The 23,879-nt window shown below is 41.9% G+C and overlaps 1 protein-coding gene across 2 annotated transcripts in view; it reads left to right on the top strand.

The window, feature by feature from the left end:
- The first annotated feature begins 4,097 nt into the window (after window positions 1–4,097).
- LOC116429655 (uncharacterized) overlaps window positions 4,098–23,879 on the top strand; it is a 62,471-nt gene continuing 42,689 nt past the window's right edge. For both annotated transcript variants that reach the window (XM_076366204.1, XM_076366202.1), the window contains exon 1: window positions 4,098–4,378. The gene's annotated coding sequence lies outside the window, so the exon portion shown is untranslated. The remainder of the gene's footprint in view (window positions 4,379–23,879) is intronic.

Below are 23,879 nucleotides of genomic sequence, written 5' to 3'. Positions count from 1 at the left end.
TTATTTATGAAGAAATCGAAGCAAAAATGAAGAAGAATTATCGAGACCAGCGTCTAGCCCTGTTACCGACAGAACAGAAAAAAGCCAGCGATAATAGCTGGAAGCAGAACGGTAGCTCGTGCAGCGAACAGCAAACCACAATCGCGGCGTTGATGCAATTGGTAATTAGTCAGGAAATTAGCGCGGCTAATGTAAGGTGATCATGCCATTATGAAACGATTACGACAGATTTTAACGAGTTTGTAACTACTGTCTTGTATTTACTTAACTCTCTGAACTGTAAAATCATCGAGAAATTCAGAGCGTTATTTACATAAACGAATTACTTTCACGTGTTAATTCACAGCATATTTTGTGATATTTCAATCTACCGAAGTAGAACCTTGTAAAACACTCTGTTTCCCATGAAAAGAAACTTCTTAATGAACGAATACAATTTTTGGTTCTTTTAACATCATTACTTAAAGACTAAAGAAGATTTAGTTAGCCGCTTTTATCTTCACAGAAATATTTCATTCAAAAATTATTGGCAAGAATATTTTCCCTTTCTTATACAAAAAGGGAAAATTGTTAATTAACAAACTGCATATAAGCTATAACGATACAGTTACGCTTCGTTATCCACGGAAGCAACAGAAACACGAAGTGGACTTTACTACATTCTTCGAGTCTTCCTTAACCCAATCACGTACTAATCTCCTTAGCGCCACTTATATGTTTACCTTTTCGGAAACAGTCACATTCTCATGTTATCAAGAACACTTCCAAACCTCAAAATACCACAAGAAAATAATTATTAAACCATGTTCTCCTACATTTTCAATAATATTCTTCTGCAGATAAATAGAGGAGAGTAAATGCCAAGGTCAAAATACAGTACACCTCTGCATTCAAAGCAACACGAGAAGAAACAGGTATCTTTAAATTTTACAAGCTCTGTAAAACTTCATCTCGCAGTTCCCGCAATAAAAAAAAAAAGAATTTTGACCAAGTGCGTCTCACACGATCATTCTGGCCGTCCTTTATAATTCCTTTCGCATACCTCGGAACCGTAAGCTCTTTGTTTGATTTAAGGCGTCCCGGTGTACGCGACGCGTTCCGTTTCTTCCGGGAAGACATCCGATAAGCCGATCATAAATTAAACGCAGCGAATTCTGGCCCCCGGTGTGTCTGAAGTTCGCCGCGCGAGTTCGCAGGTCGCAGGGATTCGCGTAACGCGCGGTCGCGACGCCATGATTATTTCCTACGGATCTTTCCCCCTGAGCGTCCGTGTGCATCGTCTTCTCCGGAAATTATACTATTCGCCGCGTAGAACTGCAGCTTTAAATTGTCTTTGCACGTGCGATACACGCGTCACGCCTTCCGAGTGTTTCGAGGGTCGTGACCCCGTTTTTGGAATCACGGGCGTCGCGATTGCAATTTAGATAGTCCTTTATGGAGTGAGGAACCAACGCGGATCGCTGGGAGAATTCTTGATTAACGCCTCGACGGTTAATTCTTTATTTTCATTTGGTTCGAAGGAATTCGGGGGTTGAAGTATTCGGACGATCTGGAGTTCGAAGTTTGGAAGATTTGGAAGATGTCGAGTGGTTGGAAGCTTTGAATGATTTGGAATATTTTAAATATTTTCAATAGTTTTAATGAATTTAATATTTGCGAAATTTCGATAATTTGGAAAACTTTAAAAACTTAGACAAGTTGGAACCGTTGGAGAATTGTTGAATTTTCAATTAACGAGATACGTAGCTCCAGATTATTTTTTTCTAATTTTATACATTTTTTCTTGAATTATTTATAGCAGGCTCTGTATGATGCCTTCAGCATCTTTTATTAATAGGAGCTAACTCGTTATTAATATATTAATGATGTACAATTATTCAAGATCTGTATGTTTATATCTGAATCGTTCTGTATTAATTTCTCCTAAACCTATTAAATAATATTATATCCTTTGTGCGGTCGGTCACTGTGAACAGCAGGACGAATATATAATTAGTGGAACGATCCAGGACGTTGACCTAGTAGGTAAGAACTCGGTAAGTATACGGGACAAGAAGACCGTAATTATTTTTTCAAACACAAACGAGCATGAAAGCGAAGTGAAGGAACGAAAGGAAGAGGAGTGAATTATTAACGCACGCGGAGGGTCAGCGGTGTGCATCCAAGTGTCCATGGATGCAGGTTATCCCCTTTTCCTCTCGGTATCTACTCCTTTCTTCGCGTTTCGAGCCGAGAGACGCGAAACGTCGCTCTTCGGGCTCCCCGTATGATTCAATCGTACGTATATAAGGAATCGAGGAAGCAGCAGCAGCACGGTCGAGGGCGCAATGAAGATAATCATCTGATCGACGACTTTTTTTCCCTTTCCTTTGTCTGGAACGTGGCAGACGCTTCCTCGGCTCGTCTTTATTGCGTCATTCTACGCGTCTACGTTATTCTAAAAATAAATCCTTGGCTATTTATTAATACTCTCAATCGCAAATTACTATTATCAATTTACTATCGATTACTATTATTACTATTATCAGCTTAGTTGCTTAGTAATATCATCTTGTAGTATATTTTCAAATAATTCTTCTGAATAAAAATGGACCATCAGGGAAGGAAGAAATATTTACTATTATTGAAGAATATTACTAGCAAATTTTACACTACTTTGCATCGATTTTTTGATAGCGATGGAACGTTCTGTTGAATTGTGAAGCTTCCAATTGATTGAAAAAAGATAATTAGTTATCAGTTTTTTGTTTTGTTTTAGAACCTGTATTTTATGGGGAAATTATGCCCGTTGTGGACATTTTACGAAGAATTCCAATGTAATTTTAACGTGATTAATTTTCGGAAGGTGCAAGTTTATCGAGAATTGATCGGGGGAATAATTCTTACGCTACTGTGGCGTGAGGATTGGAGGATTAGGCGAGGCTGACATCCGAAGAAGAATATCCGTAGGTGAATAGTCCACAGAATGGAAGGGAACAGGTTCACAGGGAAGAATTTACCGGTTATCCCTGTGTGCCTTCGTTCTAATCATCGCATTTGTTTGGAAGATCGCCGGAGTCCGCGTATTTATGACCCTCCATCGAAATTCGCATTCCTGTATCTTTATTTTCCGATATTATTCCCATTCGAGACAGTAAATCATACCGAATCTAACTCAAACCTTATACCAACTTCTTGGTGGTTCAAATTCTTTAAAATATAAATAAAACAGTCAGTTAAACACGTCAGCAACGGAGTAAATTACAATTAAATACTCCTCCATTGGACAATAACATACTAATCAGATTATAATAAATTCAAACATAAAAAATCGACGAAGGAATAAGTTTCGAATGTATCCTAAACTAGGTCAACCCTTAACTATCTTTTCTTCGAAGAATTTACGGCTACGAAAAACTGTATTTATGCGTCGTATCTCCATTAATCCTCCCGTTCTATAAACCCACTCAAAATCAAACTTCCTTCCTAGCAGACTGTCCCCAGAAGACAACATTTTCCCGATTCATTTTCAAAACTTAGAAATGATTTTTGGAGTCTCACCTTGAGACCACTACAAGTTGTAATATCTCCTCTACTTAGACCCGATCTGTTTTTCAGCTAATTACCAGTATTGCATCACACACCTAGCGTGTAATTAATAGACAGCAGTTCCATACGTTCATAGAAAATTAAGATACGAACTTTCGCAGAATGCACATGACACAAATATACGAAATAGCCAAAGTACACTGCTTTACACGATATTTATCAAGAAAAACCATTTTCCAGAATGGTTCTATTTCTCGAAAATCCCAATTAGCATACAGATCCGTAGTCCAGCAACTAGTCTCCAACAGGTTAAATGTTGAAAAAGAAGTCGTCGTTACGCCACTGTGATAAACACCAGAGGAGTCGAACGGCAGGCGAGGTGCTGCCACCTGAGCAGGAAAATCCACAGGTGAATAGCGAACGCAGGAATCAGCATGAAAAGGAGCAGGTCCCCGGTAAGAGGGTTGTCGGTTATCCTGCCCCCACTATGCGGCCCGCTCACCGTGGAAGGGGTTGCGGCGCATGCGCGGTACAACCTGGGTCCTGGGAACGAGCCTAGCGGCCAACTCGAGGGCCCAATGTCTGTTCCTATCGTGAGGGAAGGCCTCGGATCGCGCTCGTCGCCTAACGTCTCGTCAGTCCGCGTTTTCCCGCGTTTCTTTCGCCTCGTACGCGAGTTTTCCCGTCACGAAAATCGTTCGCGTACGATCTGCGCGAGTGTACACGTGCCCACCGGGATACCGGAGCCTCCATCGGGAACTGTTCAACGTCCAGGAACCAGGAACCGTCGTTTTTGTGTTTGTCATTAGTGTTTGAGAAGTGTCATGGGGATCTAGGAACGCCGGTGAGGGTGAGTTTCAATATTTCACTCGTTAAATTACTTGTCTTTGTTCGTTCGTTGTTTCGGGATTCGAGAGACCGAGGAATTAAAAAAAAAAAGGAGCGAGGAGATTCTTTTCTATGGTGGTTAAAGATCGAGGAAGGTTAAACTGCCCCCTAAGGAAAAGGGGTTAAACTGCCCCCTCTCCGTGATCTAGGAATTAATCTCGCCAGACTTCCTGGTGTACGCTGCAACAAAGGGGGCACGTAACCGATGCGGTGACCGGTGATTTGAATGCACGATGCAGTGATAAACCCACTTACACCACTTTTAGACGCGCCTTAATCGCCTGTGGCGCATAAAAATGCCGAGCGGTTCGGTTTATCTTGACGATTACCATGCGAGTGAAACGATCTCCCAAAGTCGCCAGTCCTGTTGCCAGCATCGATTATCTCCAGTCTGAAAATGCGCAAGGAAAATATGAATATTCGCTGTCTTTGTTCTGAGACCGAAGATGGTTTCCAGAGAATTATGAAACGGCATTCTTGTGATTCACGGCTATTGTCGTTCACGTGTAACGTATTAAACAGTCCAATACAAGAATGTAGTTTAAGCAACGTTTCGCGTTTACATTAAAGGGAGCATTTGATGTTAAGGAAAATGAAAATTCCTTTAGGAAAGTAACTGAACACTTCCTTTCGGATACAAGGACAAAATATCCTTACAGTGGTACCAGTGAGCTCGCAATTCAACATGTGATTCATTTTTTTTATTGCCTACCTCAAAGGTCCCACTGGAAGAGGGTAAAAAATGTAGCATTTCCTTCATTCACGTTTACAACGTCGACTCAGTTCACTTTTACCCGTTAAAGATCCTTCGAAAAACAACCAAGTCCCATTTTTACGGTTCTCAAACAGTTCGCACCCAAACAACCCCGTTTTTTTTCTTCGTTTTTGAGAAAAGGACCGGAAGAGAAGATGTACGATCGTCGATCGTACGAACGAGGCGGCGGCACGTTGAATCGGTCAAAAGTGAATGGATTTTGGCACCGTTGAAAAATCCGGCGTGGCCGTGCGGGCTAAGTGGGATCGGACCGATCGGTTAGGGCCATTTGAAATTGTGATTCCAGGCGTGTCCGTGGAGGGGAAGGTTAGGTTAGGCCGGACGATCAAACGAACGAACGGACGGACGGACGGGCGGACGTTCCTATGTGCGCCTCCGTACAGATCGAATCACGCTAGGTTAAATGCATCGAGCCGGTGCGCGCTAGTATGTGGGCAGACAGTATCCACGCAGGAATCTTAAGTATCCTTTAAGTATCCTGTGGCCTTTCTAAAGAGGCACGGTAGAATCTCCACTATCAATTGGTACTGAGATAGTTCAGCGCATAGTGAGGTAATTCATTTTTCCAAAGAGTTGGAAATTAGACAAAATGCTTTAGAGTAATGATATATATTTATTATACACAGTTATGCAAGATGGGGAGAGAAGGAGAGAGAGAGAGAGAGAGAGAGAGAGAGAGAGAGAGAGAGAGAGAGAGAGAGAGAGAGAGAGAGAGAGAGAGAGAGAGAGAGAGAGAGAGAGAGAGAGAGAGAGAGAGAGAGAGAGAGAGAGAGAGAGAGAGAGAGAGAGAGAGAGAGAGAGAGAGAGAGAGAGAGAGAGAGAGAGAGAGAGAGAGAGAGAGAGAGAGAGAGAGAGAGAGAGAGAGAAGTACAATATGATTAAATTAATAATTAAAATGAATCCTTTGTGAACGTGAAAAATTTCATTATTTCACTGATAAAAAGATCAGTAGGTAGTTTTCTGAATTTCTTCGTTTACTGTTCAAGAGTTCGATTTTTCAGTTATTCGACTTAGCTTTTCAATCCTTATCTGCAAAGGATTGAGAAACCGGATGCAGGGGAGCAAACGAGAAACGATACGTCACCAGCTCGAATAACCGAGGTTCCACTGCAGTGGCCATGCTGGAGTGTGCGTTCAGATTTGAAGAAAAGGGAATTCCTTCAATCGGAATTATCGCGTCCAAGAGAGACCCGCGCCGGTAATTACTTAAGTGCCCCGCCGAACACTTCCACCAGATACGCGTTTCATGTTCCCGGATCGTTTCGGTATGCCACTCGAAACTGCATCTATCGAGACCAACGTGGAAACGAAGAAAACAAGCAATGGGAATAGTCTCTGAACCCATACACACACCTGCGGGAGATCCTCTCTCGCATTCCCGGATGGTATCGATATTAATTGCGCGCTAATTAACGGATAGTTAAAAGATCCGTGGCGTCTCACCGAGCTATTGGACTTGTTCCTGCGTTATTAACGCTCGGAATGTTCACATAACGTCTCGGTACCCGATAAAATCTATTTAACTTGTAAATCAATTCGCGTTGTATGAATTCCTTATAGAAACCCGCAATAAATCACCATAATTTCCATGGGGAACAATGGTATGTTGCGTACGAACCATTTTATCCTGTCTAAACCAATCAATGTTAATTGTGCACCTTTTCATTCCATTGATTCATGGCCTGCACGGGTAGGAATACTTCGCTAAGTGTTAGTCGGAGCTTCTAGGTGTAAGTCGTTCCATTAATGAACACTTCCCTTGCAATCTAATTAAATGTAATTCATTCACGGATTGGGATAAACGATTTGGTGTACGAAACAGAAACCCACAAAAAGTTAGTACGAAAGAAAACAAAGAACAGGTAGAAAAAGAACAAGAAGCATAGGAAATTTAACGAAATAACAAGTAAAGAAAGATATACCGATAGAATACTAGGAGCGCTACAGAAACATCGGGGAATCATTCGTAACGCGCACGACTTACACCCAGTAGCTTCGAAGAACACTCATCAGCTTCATTATTTCCAAGGATCCTTTCCCCGATCGGTGTTCAGACTTTTGACTTCTCAATTCACGATCATCTTTCATTTCCTGTCGACTAGCTATCCGTCATCGTGCCAGCCGTATTTCGGTCGTCTCCGGTTGCAAGTCGGCCCCGGGTCCCAGCAGCCGGCTGAATCGTTTCCATGTGTTTTGCATATGAGATCGAAAGTGTGTACGTGACGGAGCGAGTACGGACAGGGGAAGGTGGCGCGTGTGCTCGGATGTTCGCGTATGGGTAGCCATGAAATGCAGTCGAACCGGCTACACGCGGCTCGTCGCATCGGGGACCCGTGCATGGCCAGCGAGCGGGCAGGCGGGCGGGCGGTCGTGCGTGCGGCCCTCTCTCTGGCCCGGCAGCCCAGAAGAAGACGCGATTTTTTTCGAAAGTTCCGTTCCCGTCGCACCGATTGTAAACCCGCTGCGGAACGTAAATAAAAGTACGCGGCTCGCCTCTCGACCGCCTCTTGCCCCGGACCAATTGGAATCCCGGCCGACCCGGTACTTGCCCGCGTGTCTACACGGAAAAAGGGCTTCGCCGAATTCGTTAGCACGGGGAAACACTGACAAATTGATAGCTCGCGTCCGCGCGCGCTTTCTTTCGCCACTTCCGGGAAAACGTACCACGACGACGGGAGGCGAGAAGTGGATTGGGGTGTAGCGAAGAATTCTGGTTTCAACGTTTTTACGTCGACTCCTGGTTCGTGTGCAGATCCATTGGAATCGTTTCAGGAGAATTCAGAGTTGGATAGAGGAGTTTGGTTTTTAGGAGCTTTCCGATTGGAAGATTGACCTTCTGCGGGGACGTTCGGGTGAGATTGTTTTCGTGGAATTTGAGTCCTAGGTGGACTCTACGGTAGGAGAGTGATGATTCAGAGCTGGATTGATCGTTTCGTTTGAAACAGTGCATTGTGAATTTTTATTTCATCTTTCGTTTATAAGGAAACTACTAGTATTATTACGGTTACTATTACTGTAACTACTACTACCAGGAAACTTCATAGGATAAGTCACCAAATTCTTGTTTCCGGCGCACAGATGGTCTAACCACGAATCTAACGAAAACGAGTAGAATTCCACAAGCGTTGCACAAGAGACGGCCATTGCCAAAGATTTGAATTCTAGGACACGTTCTGCCAGGATAAGGACACGTTACGAAATCAGTCGCGCAATCCGCTTAATTCATTCATCGAGCCTTCCGATGAAGGTTTCTCAACGATCATCCTGAACCTGCCTGCCGTGTCCATTTCCACGGGTCACGGTGGAATCGTTCGCGTCTCCGAATAATTCATTCGTTTCGCGTGCTCGCGACCGTCGAGAGTAGCTTCTCTCGTTCCCCCGACGTTGCGGCGCGGACAACAGGCGAGACAACCGCGCTCGCCGCCAAAAAAGAATTCCCCTCGCGCAGAAACGCTCGTAAAACCGGCGTCGTGCACCGCGTTGCGCACCGCGAGCAAGATCCATGAGGCCCCGGCGTGCTGATGCTGCTCCGAACAATGGATCCTGACGTCACGGGACTGCACCTGCGATCGTTTCGCATGTACAACGACCCACCGGGCGATGCGGTGCGCGCGCGCGCCCGGGGACCGTTGATTTCAAAACACTCGAGAAAATATTTAGCGTGTACAGTACGGGCTCTAGCCGCTGGCAGAGATTTTTCTTTTGTTCGCCGAGGGGAGTAATAGGAAACTTACCTTAATAGAGGGTCAGGGATGCAGGGGAGACTGGGGAATGCGTTGGTTGGTAATATGCTCCCTTTATGTGGCCGCTGTTTGCAGAATTCCTGGTGGCAGTTATGCTGCGCGTAGAATGAAAACGATAGGAAAATGGTGTCAGTTGAGTTACTTTCAGGAAAGGAGTGACTTAGCTATCTGTGACGGAAATTCAATTATATAACTTTAATCTTTCAACTATGGAGCGTTCTGAAGTGTCTAAAGGTCCACCGATCGCAATAATCGAAACCACTCATTGAAACGGCACAATAATGGCAAATAAACATCTTGTTGAATATTTAAAGACTTCGTTTAGAGTAAATGATCATCTTGTGTAAAATCCCTTCTGTAGACATTGTTCACAGTGAAAAAGTTCATTATCACACTTAAGATTATCTTTACTTTGATTTACATGGGATCGAAAAGGCACACAGAGGGTGAAAGTTTGAGTTGAATCTCACTCGAAACTTTCAACGAAATTCCAAACGAGATGAATTCGAAGCCAGGGAATCAGACGAATAACCCTAATGCTTGGTAATGATCGAACGCCACCGGGACACGCGTTGATTGCATAAAGTCTCCGTTGATGCCCACCACATCGAATTCACGGGTCGTCCGGGCAAAAGCAACACGTAGGCGACATAAGCGCTTACATAAGCGCGCGCGCGCACTCCGTAATCAATTATAAAAGGCACCCTTATTAACATCGAACCGACTGAATGTCGAAAGCATGCGCGCGGGTTCCCCTACGCTTACGACCCGAACGTTATTGCCGCCATTACGAAACGTTGCGTGAAAATACTTTACAGGAACGCACCGAGGATCGATTACGTTTTCATGGGAGATTACGAAGCATCTGCTTAAACGCGGATCCACGGGCGCGTGATAAGCGACGTGGAAACGATAAAGATGTTATCGCATCTGCACGTTAACAGTTTTCTAGATACTATCCGATCGACTGCGTTTATAATGGTAAAAATCACTACGATCGCGTAGTTCCCTTCATCCTCTTTGTTGGAAACGTTGATGTTCGAATTGCAAGCATATCGTTCAATTTTTCGTTCGTTTAACAGATTTTGTCGTTAATCGATAGACAGTCTAAATTTAGATTATCTATTCATTAGAATTCAAACTTCTACGTTTGCGTTTGCCTATTTTGACATTCCTTCTTTAGAAAGAAATCTTTTCCTCTTAACTTGAAATTCATTCGAAAGATTTTTTAAGTATACAATTATCAAATTAACATGTTGAACGCCGTAGGAGTCACCGGTGACTCCCAACCAAATTGAATTACTATAGTTCACTCAATGAAACGATGATTATTTGGAAACATTTCTATGTTACAAATAATGTTACCTAATTTCGTGACATTCAGCTAGAAGAACGTGCAATAATAATAATGCAATTCAATTAAATGATTTGATATCATATTTTTGTCCATTTTGTGTACTTTGCTTTATAAAATCGTGCGGAATTCGACGTGTTAAGTAATAAATCCATTTAGTTTTTCCTTAATCTCCACTGATATTTCTCTGTGTTCCTGCACCGTGGACTGTCCATTTCTATTTTCAACCCATCGAACGCTCACACAGAGAACAGGCTATTTATCATTTAATTACTACGTGTCTTTATTCTCTAGCATTTGCATTCGAATAGCCGCGTGAAATCAGCGGGAAAAGGACGATCGTTCCGGAAATATCGTTGAATAAAAGGCGTACCGGCACGTTTATAGCTCGCGCGTGATCTTTCCTCTCGTAGCGGCACTGCAGGACAAAGTTTTTGGGCCCGATGATCCCGGGTGGACTTTCACCATTTAAAATTCGTCTGGCTCGCATAACCGAGTCATCGTTCGACCAGCTCCTCCGGACCGGATCGAGAAGGAGGCCTCGCTAAATACCTTATTACTTTTGAATTAACATATCGGTACCAAGGTAACAGGACTTCTCGCGCGGTCGCGGATTCCTCGGGGCACATTTAGGTCAGAACCGGGTCGTTTACATTTTTGCGCCGAACGCCACGCGGAGACTGGTGAAAACGTCCCAACAATATCGGGAGAAAAGTACATGCCATCTTGAATTGCCGGAGCCAGGTGAAACTTTATTTAAATCTCAGCGCCTTTTCCTTTTCTTATGTAACAGTTATAAATAACAATCGATGACCGTTGTGAATTATTTACAAAAGTTCGTTTCGAGCGAAAGTCTCGTTGGGCAATTATTTTGTCGAGTTTGTGCTCGTCCAATAATATTTCATATTCTTTCTGTTTGTGTTCTTAAATTTTCATTCGATTAATATGTTGAAAAAGTGGGACCGAATGATTTACGACAACGCAACCGGAAGTAGGGGATCAATGCTCACGGCCTGGGTTGAAAATTTCACTGACCCGGGACATGCTAAATAATGCAATTAGATATCTCCCATAAAAATGGCGTTAAGTGTCCGAGTACATAGATTTTACCAGTAACTTTCGCTTCTTCGTTTCTCCTGAGCGACAACTGATCAATATTTTCTTTCGAAGATATGCGAGGAGGGGATTCGAATGCAACATTCTTCTCGTACCGGAAGAGTTGGACGACGCCGCGTCCAGTCGCGTTTCCCTTCGCGGCAAGCGTACACGCGGCTTAATCAACCTTTTTATCCTAACGGTAACGCCAAGGACGCTTCCCTCTATTCTTCTCTGCAGCACCGGTACATTAAATCGCGCGAACCGGTAGCGCCAGAACTGCAACTCGAATAAAATATTTTTGAGTCGCGTCGTTCGTATAGAACGTAAACATATTTGTGTTCTGATCTGGAAATCGGGGACCAGGGAATATAGGAAGATTTCGATTGAAAAAGAACAAATGGAGAAAACAGTGTCATTCTCAGAAAATATAAACAGTTTTATTTCTCATCTTAAAATTAGGAACCAAAGAATGTAGGAAGCCTTCAGTTGGAGAAGAAAATGGAAAAAGTTGTGCTATTGATATAAAATATAAACATTTCTATTATCGATCTTGAAATGAAAAGGATCGAGAAATATAGTATATAAATTAATTAAGAAAGAAAAAGTGGAAAGCGTCGCTGATGTAAAACACAAACATTCTTGTTTCTAATTTTGAAAGCAAGAAAAAATGTAGAGATTTCTTAATGGAGAAAGAAAACAAGAGGAAACATAGAAAACATGGTGCCTCTTAAAAATATGAAAATACCCTTTTCTAACTTCAAAGAAAGTATTCCAAAAAGATAAGGACTACTCAGCTCGAACTAAGAGACGCAAGAAACAACACCACCGATATAAAACAAGCAGTACATTCTTTATAATTCCGAAGAGGAAATACAAGAGACGCTGGAATCCATAGCCCATAAAACTGAAGGAAACAACGATAATTGACACCGAGTGCCAAGAATGGCGAATACCGTAAGCAGCGCGCGGGATATCCTCAGAAAGCCCGCGGACTCCGCTCGAAAGTCACCGAGCCCGTTGATAGAAACTCAAATGAAAGCTGCTAAGTGAGTAATCAAGAAAGAGGAGGATTTCTTCTGATCCGCCACGGGACGCAACAGGTTTTTCTCCCGAGTAGAAATTCCCACTCACGCCGCGAATCGTGAATCGATCCTGTAATAATTCAAGGAGGGACGAAGAAACGTTTATTCGCATGCACATTTTTAAACGAACGTTCATATTGCAATTTTTATTGAAAGATAAGTATCCTCTGAAGCAAGAGGATGTAAGAAGGAGTTAACATCAGTCGAATAAATTTAAGAATATTTGTCTTTGAGGAGAGAAGTCGCGTTCTCGAGAAGAAAGTGTGCAGAAGGATGTTTGAGCTTTTATATACTGAGTGTCTCAAAAGTATCCGTCGAGTTGTAACTTTTACAGACAGTTACTATAACGAATAGTCACGTTGATTAATCCTTTAAACATGAGGATCGTTTGAAGTATCAAAAATATTTTCCAAAAGAAGTCAAATCAGATTTGAAACTTGAAAATATTGGACAAGAGGAAAACCATATTTTATTATTTAAATAATGAAATCGGTTACAACTGAAGATTTTAAATATCAAATTCCAACGACACTAATATGACATTTATTTTCGAAAGTTTAAACTGCACCGAGAGTATTGAATCATTTTATTTAATTCATTCATACGTTCAACATTTAAAACGTTCTCGGATAATAGTTATCAATTCCGTATAGGGATACCAAGCAAACTGGCTTGTACTTGTACTATTTATATACAAACAGCTTAATGAACCAACGATAGAAGGCAATCTAGCATCGAAGTCGCACTTCACGGTGTATAATAAATAGAATCATTGATGCATTAATATCTGATAAGCATAATCGCCGCCGTAACTCTCGACTCAATTACATTAATCGCGCTCCTCGTACTTCGGAAACTTTATTCTTCTCTTCCGCGCTACCGGCCGCCGTGCACTGAACAGCTGAGAATGTCGTTGATTGTCCGAGCAATCATCGCCGCGGGAATTAGTCGAGTTAAGCGGACCGTTCCGTCTTGTGTGCGAAGATAATGACCTTGGCGATGACCACGGAAACGTCATTAGAACAACGTTCAACTTTTCCCGGCGTCGCGTCCGATTCCCGTCTGATTAATTGTTTAGCTGTTGCCCGAATCACCCTACTGGCATCGATTTCACAATGACGCCATACTTTTCTCTACGATATTACCGTAAACACCGTAAAAAAAGCGGTAAACACGTGTCACTATTTTAAACGATACAATCGATACCGCGGCGAACGTATAATTTCTTCTTTAATAACCTGGTAACCTAATTTAAGGAACATCTTCTCGCATATCTTCATCCGAAAAATAACAGCTGTTACTCGAGAACGAAGAGGACAATTATCTTGGCAACTGCACAATTACGAGTCCTTTCGAAATGCCGAACTTATCTGGATATTAATAAATTATTCATTAGCACGGTTACGGTTACCAAACCGAAGAGGAAGAATCCTAGAAATTGGTCAGAAGAATCGGCCGAGACCCGATCGAGTTAAATATTAATATAGATGATACTTAACATGATTAGCATGGAAATTTGAATGACCGTGGAAACGAGTTTCGACAAATGTAAATCAGCCGAAATCGGCTGGATTAATTGGATTAACCTTTCAGCAACCGAACTGTCGCGGAGTTACGTCGACGGTGTCGTCCTTGACGAAGCGGCTAAGATTCCTTTAAAGGTTGAGCGAAGCTTTCTCTGTGCATAAGTCATTCTGAATTCCTGGTGATCCACGATGGAGGGGTGTAGACGGGCGTCGTTTGAAAGTGCGCGCGAATACCTCGGTTTCCTCGTACGTGCGGCAATTAACGAAGATTTTCCAATCGGCTGCGAAAGTATCGTGCATTAATGGCCGCCGCGTTTACGTAAAAAGGCCCACGCCCGATCGTGTCCCGTCGATTGGAAAAACGATTTTTCAACCGAGGACGCGCGATGTCTCGTATTGCATATAACTGTAATCGCCCGCATGTTCTTATTTTCTAGAATGGGTCGCGCATCGATGTCACGAGTTCAACAAACGTGGACGCCCAGTTGCTCAGATGCCATGACCAAGTGTCATCTTTCTTGATACTGGTGTGAATATGGAAAATAGTTCGCCACCTGCTTACGTTGCAGATCATTTTTTTTTTTTTTGGAAATGTATCAATGTCGAATTTGAACGAAGGTTGCATAAATATGAGATTTTAATTAGTTGTTATTGTTCCTTTTGCAATTGTGATCAATGATGGTACTTTGTTTTGTTAGTAATTTATCAGGAAATATTTTGATGTTTGTTATGCGTCTATATTCAATCTGAAGATTGAACATTGATAATAGAAATGTAAAATTTAATTGGGATTCGAGAAAGTTCTATGTTATTATAATTTATAATTAAAGAAATTCGTCAAATTTAGCTCGAAATGATTGTCTTGCGTCTGGCATGATGTCGCAAGGGAAATGTTGAAACGTTAGTTTCTCGTGTAATAGAAATCTCAAATATTTTGCTTGGTATGCTGTACATCGGCTTGTCTACTTATAGTCATAACTACGGTCATTGTCCCGTCTACACATATTTTTATTCCTTCACAGAAAAAAAGCAATGGGGAACATGTAATTACGAAAGCTGCGCAATATTTTCACCGTGGCTCTAATATTAACCGGTTTTTCATATCTGATTGTTGGTTATTACAAAATTACAACCTTGGGTCAGGTGTTATTTTTCATTTCATTAGACGCGGCAATTAGCGACCGACGGATGTCGGTGATTCGAAATAACACAAGCTTGTCGTAAATTAGTGTTTACTGGAAAAAATTTTGAACGTTGACTAATTTCGGTTCTAGATCGCCGGTAATGGCAATTGCTATAGGTAAAAGCGTGTACATTTCACAATAAAATTATCACAAGTTGATTGCTTGTGAAAGAATTTTCAGCGAATGGATACCGCGTTGAGAATAACTATTCGAGGGAAACGTCAATCTAATTGTCATTTCCAAATGTAATATTTAACTTGCGAGAAATACTCTTGATAGCAAGTCGCCATAGCTTCATGCAAGGTGTACACGTAACAGCCTTCAAGCTAGGTGATCATACGAGAGTAAAACTATCGCGAGTTGTTCCTTTCAGATAGCATTCCTAGCAGTCGTTCAGTTGAGAGTGGCGATTGTTTTGACGATGTTCTTGAATAATTATATAGTATCGAGAATAATTACTCTTCATGCAGTATCTACTTGCTAGAAACTCAACTGGTGGCAAGATGAACTTGCAATAGTTTTGCTCTGAAATGGACATTTAGTTAAAAAAGCTCTCAAATGGGCACCTAGTTTAACTCTCAACTGAAAATCTACTGTAACTCTCAAATGTACACCCAATTTAAAAACTCTGAAACGAGCGCTGAAATTGAAAACTCTCAAATGGACACCTAGCCAAAGATAGAAACCTCCGCGGAATTACTATTCCATACCAGCAGCGTAGGGGATTTTCGCGAGCAGACCTGGGTCCGCTTTTCTCGTCGCGTTGCATATGGACACGCGATCCGATGGAACGCGAGAACAGGAACAGGAATACGGCGCGGCCGGTGTCAATAGCGGTCGGGTTTGGCCCGGTATGGACAGATCAGCATGGCGGATTTCTAAGTGGCCGCGAGCCCGTACACACGCGCCGCTCGCGCGTTTAAGCATATGACCAGCTGAACCGGGCGACACTTTCACTTGCCGCTGCCAATGTCCGATCGGCATGCAGTCCTGCAACCGAGCTGGCGTTACAGTTTCGTTCCACTGGACAGGGGAATCCAGTCTCTCCCACTGACAATCGGATCTCTAGAGCCGATCGAACAATGGACCCGCCTCAATGGAGAGGCAGGGGAAAGAGACCTCGCGTTGCTTCGAGACTGATTCCAAGGACTACGGAACAGTTTGTGTATGGACGATGGCTTTGAAAATCAATTTTAGGGGATGTTAAGGTCCCTTTAAATAAAATATGCGATGGATATTGGTTCGAATAGGTTTAAATGCCATTCAGTTGCGTATTATTGCATTAGATGTTGGATTTTGCGATTGACTTGACATTTTGACTAAAAGAAGAGCCTTGACAGTAATTTAGAATGATATTAATGAAGTTTAAGACACTGGAAAGTAATATAATGGGATTGTTGGTAATAAATTCTGATCTAAAGGGGTTATAATTGTATTAAATGTTAATTTCTAGAATGCATCTGATATTTTAGGTACCGGACAAGATTTTAGAATCTAGTGAAATATTAATGAATACCAGATTCTGGTTCAATGACGTTGAGATTGTCGACTTCGTGTTTGTCAGCCAGTCCGTGAAAGTCTATATTGGTGTAATGATCTATAGCTTCCAGAGAGACGACGAACAAGATTTAATGGGTTACGTAGAAGTTTGGACTCGGTCGAGAGAACTGGACAGCGTGAAACGCGCGAGTGAAATGATTTCCCCGTCAGGAAAAGCTGGAGCGAAGTGACTTTAATAGATCACGTATTGCTGTTCGTTTTATCAACGATTCGATCGTTTCTTCCGCCTCATTTACAAAGTTAACTAGCCGTTTTGCGATTTTAACGAACGCGTCTATTCATTCCGTGGAATATCGTTGTCATTTATGGGCGAATTTTCCTGGAGCTCCTTTGTCGGTAATCAGGGAATGAAATATTTTCAAATATGTTACACTATCCTACGGTATAATTTCACTTTTCACCGTCTTATGCCCCGATATATAGTTTCACAATCGACCGTTTCGTAATCTCCCGCTCTGAACTCGTACGAATTAGTTCTCCAAACGTTAACTTGTGCCACCGTGTTCGAAAGTATTGGAACGCTTTCGCGGTGAATAGATTACGAGTCCATTTTCCTTCTAGATCCTAATCTCGGGTATTTAGAGATCCGAGATGTGCAAACTTACACGTGAACGATGTACAACGATCGGAAACAGTCTATGGACTTTTATTCCTCATGTTTACGCGGTTAAGTATTCGATCGTGCATGTTCATGCCCATTCCACGTAAAATAGTGTCCCGATCTGCGGATAAAGTACGAAGGAAACGTGTTTAACACTGGAAGTACCGAGAAGTTAAAAGACGATGGTTCGCAACTCTTCGTAACTCCACAACAAATACGAATTATTCGATTACTTTGTACCAATTACAATTTATGTACTCGCTTTCCGTAAAAGCACATTTGTAATGTCAATAATTCCAATGTGATTCTAATATTAACAATGTTAAAGATTCAAGACATTATTGATATCTTTATCTATTGAATTCCAATCGAAAATCTGGAAAAATGTTATCGTTAACCGTTGAAAGTTACAATTCCCATGAAATTGCACACGACATTCTCAAGAAAGAGAGACGAATCGTTGCCGCAACGCGCGGAGAACGCAGAAAAGGGTATTCTCGATGAAACCGCTTCGGTTTCGACCGAGAACCGGAGTTGTGACAGTCGCGGGGATTAGAAACCGTTCTAAGGAGACCAGAGATTGCTCGGGTCGCTTTCAGTTTCCGCTTGAAGCCGTTTCGCAATTTTGAAGGCCGTCCGTGAGCGTGTAACACAACTTCGTGTAGGCGTAGACCGTTCGCATATTTTGTAAATCGTTCCGAGAAGTCGCCTGAAGGAAATCACGAATAGACTATATTTAGAGAATCGTATAACAGTTTCTTACAAACGAATTCCGCGCGACGTTAATCGGAATCCTTCATCACACCTTCGCCAATCGCAGCCATCGTTGTTTCCTGCATCGATCGGTGATTTTTTTCTTTCTAAGTTTACCGCTAACTGGCAACGTATAAAATCTCATCGACGGCGTTGTCAGCATTCATCGGACTTCCTTTCGCGAAGCGGTTAATTAATCGATGCGCCGATTAATTACCGTTGATGATTACTAATTAGAGAACACGCCCACGGAAGACGGGCGCGCATTGCGAACACCGTGAAACGCTCCCAGCGTAGTTTGCTCAAATTTGAACGTAGCTACGTTATTTTCTCGTAATAAAGCTCGAAGACCAGATTTAGCAATTAAGGGAGATTTAGCAATTAAGAGCCCCGCGACTCGTTAACCGGCCGGTTACTGCCGGGGAATTTTGAATGAAACTCGAGGGATCAATTAGCGTGACAATATTCCGGTTGATTTAATTTTTTTTTTGCTCGACCGTCTCGCCTGTTTTTAATAAACTTAATTGAATCGATCTACATTCAATCAACGTTTTGGAAGGCGTGTCACCGAATGTTCGATTCTTAATCTGAACAACGATCGCCGGGACAAGTTTCCGGACGATGGAATCCTTGGATTTCTTTCGTGAATGAAGCCGTAGCGACGATTTCACGGCCACTTTCACCTTCTTTGACGAAATACTATATTTTTCTACCCTGAAACCTCGACCGATCCAAGGTCGCCGGAGGGAAAAAAGCCATTTAACAGGCAACAGTTCTTGCGACCCGCGCGAGGGAAAAATGGCGGAACACCGTTACGCGTGGATCGCGTGTTAGGATGGGAATAACTGGAATGATATTAATTAACCGGTTAAGTTGAACCGCTAGACTCCGGGCAGCGAATAAACATGTAAACATTTATTGCGTTCAATTAATTTAGTAATAGCTGATTCAAATTGTAGATAACCATGTGTAATTAACTAATTTATGGCTACGAATCTGCGGGATCCATTTGCAAGTTTCCTTTAACATGACGGTGGCAATGGGAACATCCTTAAAAAGTCTGAATAAAATATTAAATCAAAATTATTCGCTTCAATATATCTGGTATTTAATATGTCATATTGAATGATACTATTAACGATCTAATATTTAATAATGTTATCCAGTAATATTTATATTAATGATATAGTATTTAATAATGTTATCGAATAGTAATAGCATCGACGATCGAATATTTAACAGTGTTATCGAATAATATTAATATTAAAGATCGAATGTTTACATTATTTTTGTCTCGCCATTAATTAATCCACATCTTCGCTACCGAACGCGATTCTCACGAATTCAGGTGCTAACTAACGACCGACGCTGACGTGACACCGAATTCGACAGTGTCGGCCACCGTTTGCCGTTCCGCCCACACTCTTTCTTCCTTATTCACGTGACATTTCGTTCCCGCGGTTATTTCTGAGACCTCGCCGACGCCTTGAATAGCAGTGTCTACCTTTAGAATACCCGGTTCCGTCTTCGAACCCAGTAAAAGGGAAAGGTCAGTCCCGAGGATCGTAAATTCTATACCTGACACCGAGTTCCCAAAAATCGGTGGTTGCTTTCGGGATAACTCGGCAGCAGGTATCCTCGGTTTCGTCATCGCCATGTGTTTGCCAGACCCGATCGTTTCCTAGGAAACACGTGACGTGTTTCCCGACCTGTCATAAATGCTCGATTCTCATTTGAGAATCTTTACACAAGCGGCTTTAACACGTTTACTGCCACGAAAATTTTGAATGTTCTATACAGTGTTATTTATTCTTTCATCGCAATGACAAATTTTATTACAACGCGTTCACTGCTGGCATAAAATATGTGACTTCATTTGTATTTTCAATTCACTTTGCTCTATATTAACACCTTCATACCTGACCCTCGGTACAATATACATTATTTTACTGTTTTCGATATCCGATCAAATATTAAAACAGTTGACAGCGAATGGATTAGAAAGGGTTCTTAAATTGTGCATCCATCTGACGGTGGAACTTAACAGTGAAGAAGCTATTTAGAAATTTGACATGTATGAATATGGTAGACGTTCTATTTGTAATAGAGATAATGGGACCATTAATTGTCAAGAGGATGCACGAAACAATGCATTCTCGAGAATTACTGTCAGAGTTCAAAACTTGTTTGTACTGCGAGAGTATCTTTCCGAAACTGGTATTTTCTGGTAAATATTTGAGGGCAAGTGATAACGTTCTCGCGAAAATTGATATTTTGACATTTCATTAATATTTGCAGATAAGCATATTTACACACCGCTGCAGTTCTTTCCTCGAAAGAGATGTCGCAAATTACTTGCTGGTGGATACACAGCTTTGCACAAAACTCGAACGTGCAACTTGTAATATTTTGAGCGTCGCGAATGGAGTTTACTGTCAGAATTCGAACCTCGTTCGTATTGCGAAATTAACTCTCCCGCGGCGATGTTTGTTTGTATTCATCCGAAAACAAGCGATAATATGACTGTTCTCGAAGAGTTTAACGACATTGCCGAATAGTCACTCTAACGCAGTATTCCGCGAGTAACAAAAGCAGCAACTGCTCAACACAGTGACCCGCGGTAGTGATACTATCGAATAAATCCGTTCAACCCTCGAATAACACGCTTAATCGGTTTCCTAAAATACTTACAATTAGACTTACAATTATTAGTATTATTTCAGAATACACAAAAGAAACCTAGAATCGTTGACAATGCACTCTTATTCAGAAAAATGCATCTATTCTGCGAGACGACATTTCTTAATCAAAACTTAACGATGGAATACAAATTCTTAAATAATAATTATTATTAGTTTGTAATAATTCCCAATTCTACAAAAGGAAAGCTTTAATTAAAATTCAACTCTGAAGTGAACATTTTCAAATAATCGTTACTTCTCAGTAATTATTATTAGATTTACGAAACAAAATTCATAATTAAAATTCCCTCGTCAACGATACGTTAACAATCCGATTATTCCAATTTTGGACCTTGTCATTCGACACTTCATGTAGCTCAACACTGTTATTCGAGAGTTGTCGGTACCCCGCCAAACTTTCGATCGTCATTGAAGCATTCAAGAGCCTCGATTCCTTCGAGAAGTGAACGAACGCCGCCATTTTCGCGTTACCGATTCACGTTCGCCGAGGAGGTATACCGCAAGCCGAACTCTGCCGTGCGTCCGGGGACGCTCGCCACGATTCTCCATGCGCTTGCGGCCCGGTTTTTGCGCGCAGCGTATCATCGTCGGCCGGCCGGTTCCCGCCGCGAGGAAAACCGGTGGTGCTGCCTGAAAACGTCGTTTCACGGTCGAGGTAACACGAGACAAATCGGCAATTCCTAATCGGGGAATTATCGTTCTTGCGGCGTACGATGATTGCGCACGGGCACCGTTCGTCACCGCTACAATTTATCGTGCCCGGTTGCGCGCTTCCGCGTTCATCGTATCCATTTGTTCCCCGCATTCCTCGGCCGCGACGATTAACAGGTGAAAATAGCGCGGGGAACCGGCGCGATCGGTTTGATTGTTATTTATTAACAGGGTGGTCCGGAAAATATCGCGTCGCATCAGTCACTTTGTTACCTGTTACCGGTTTCTTGCGCGAGCATGCTTCGTGTGACGGCAACGGGACGCTATTGATCACGACAGAACGCGTTGCCGGGACTGAAATTATTTTTTGTCGCGAGTTGATGAACCGATGTGTACGAATACGCGGTGGCTTTCGCAATTTTTTTTAATATCGAATTATGGTTTTGTATTCTTTTTTGACTTCTTCGGTGAAATAATTGCGATTTTATTGGCGTGACACTTTGTTCCTCATCTTTCCGTGAATTGTGGATTAATGTTCTGTATATTCGATGATTGCAGTTGATATCGAGTGTGGATGCGTAGAATATTCTTTGGTTAATATTAGGTGGGCGTTTGGTAGAATTTCCGTGATAGTAGCTGTTGCATGATAGAATGACGGAGGATTGAGTAATAGGCGGAATTAGATTATTTTCAATCCACGGTAGAGTCTGTTATTTATACATCAGGAAGTAATTAATTTCTGAGTAATTATAATCATTATATACTATTCCGTGTCTCCGTATGTGAAGATTCACTTTGCGATACACGCTCTTCGAAGCGATAAATTTAACAGATTGATAACCTAACAGATAATAAGTGATAGACCGTAGGTTATTATCTACGGATCTGCTTCAGTCTCGGTTTCAAAGTAAGCCTGCTTAGTGAGTGGCTCTCGAGCAGGTAAACCTGGGAGGAGAAAATTCCGTGTCGAACTTCCAGGAAGTGCGTTAATCTTTGTGTACTGGTCAGGTATTTAACTTTTACATGCGCGTCTCGTAAATGAAACTGAACTGAAGTTGACGTGCAATTAGAAAAATATTCATATAACGAAGAATTTAATTAACACATTCTCCATCATTTTTAATTTTAATAACAATCCTCGAAGACGATATTTTACTAAACACAACGTACATTCTTTACGAAATATTATTAAAAGTTATTATCAAGATATTATTAAACTTAAAAAGCTACTATAATGAACAGTTACCCCTGCCCTGAATATTAATGCATTTGTCATGAATTTTGATGAAAATATACAACAACGAATTTCTCTTACTTTACACAAAATTCGGTTTACTTTCGAATCAAATTGACTCCAGCTTCGTCCTACGCTCTTTTTTAAATATTAACTTCGGGCGACGAAGACCACCTTAAAGATCTTTTAATTGCTGCGTAATCTTACCAAACGATTAAATAGGTGTTCAGTAAACCGTCATTAGGCCGATTGTATTGCGCGAAACCGTGCGGCGGCGACGTTCTCCTTTCAGCACTTCCGTTCCGGCATGCAATTCCGGACATCGGTCGACGAAACGAGCGGTCGGTGATTTACCGCTAAACCGTCGACGGTACACGTTCGTTGACGTGTGTAATAAGGAACGACTCGTTATACGCCACCTCGCAGTCGACACGAGCGAACGCGCCGCTATTTTTAATTAGCCCCTTCTGCATCGTTTCCTGGTCAAACATCAGGCCAGCTTAAATCCCGTTCCGGAGTTTAATGAATCAAACCCGGGCTTAGTGAATGAAGGAAACTAGAAACAAGTCGAACGAGCTGGTCGTGTTTAACCGGAGCGGAAAAGTTGGTCTATATAGCTAAAAATTTTAGGAAAATCAACTCAATGTTAAATACATAAATATGTGTCTTGACACGTTAATTGTAAGCGTCTTGTACAGGTGATGTTATATTAGATTCGAATCTGAGATGCGAAACATTTATTCACAATCGGACAAATACACAAATTACAGCTGACAGACAAAATCGCCCTTTCAAAAATATTGTCTTTGACCTCGTACCATCTCGTAAACACTTCGTGTTGATCTGCGCGCTATCGCCTTCGAACTACCTTCGCGCATCGTTCATCGGGCCCGGTTAGAGCCTCTATACACGACCGACGCGATCTCGCTGCGGTGCTGCAGCGATTAGTTTGGAAAAACAGAGAAACAAAGTTCTTCTGTCTCGCAAACAAGAGATAAGAAAAGTTTACGTCTTCGTTTTTCCAAAACCGCACAATGTCAGCACTGCGATTCCAGTGCGATGGTGACGCTGACGATTCTACATACATGTACCACATATACAGAGCAAATTTCATCTTATACAACATACTAATTAAGGAAAAAAGAAATATATTTGTCATCCAAAAGAAAAATTGAAAATCGAACCGTTCGACAGCATTAA

This window comes from Nomia melanderi, chromosome 3 (assembly GCF_051020985.1).
Source record: "Nomia melanderi isolate GNS246 chromosome 3, iyNomMela1, whole genome shotgun sequence".
In the NCBI taxonomy this organism is placed as follows: domain Eukaryota; kingdom Metazoa; phylum Arthropoda; class Insecta; order Hymenoptera; family Halictidae; genus Nomia; species Nomia melanderi.
The sequence above is the reverse complement of the archived record's forward strand: the minus strand, read 5'-3'. Positions and strand labels throughout refer to the sequence as shown.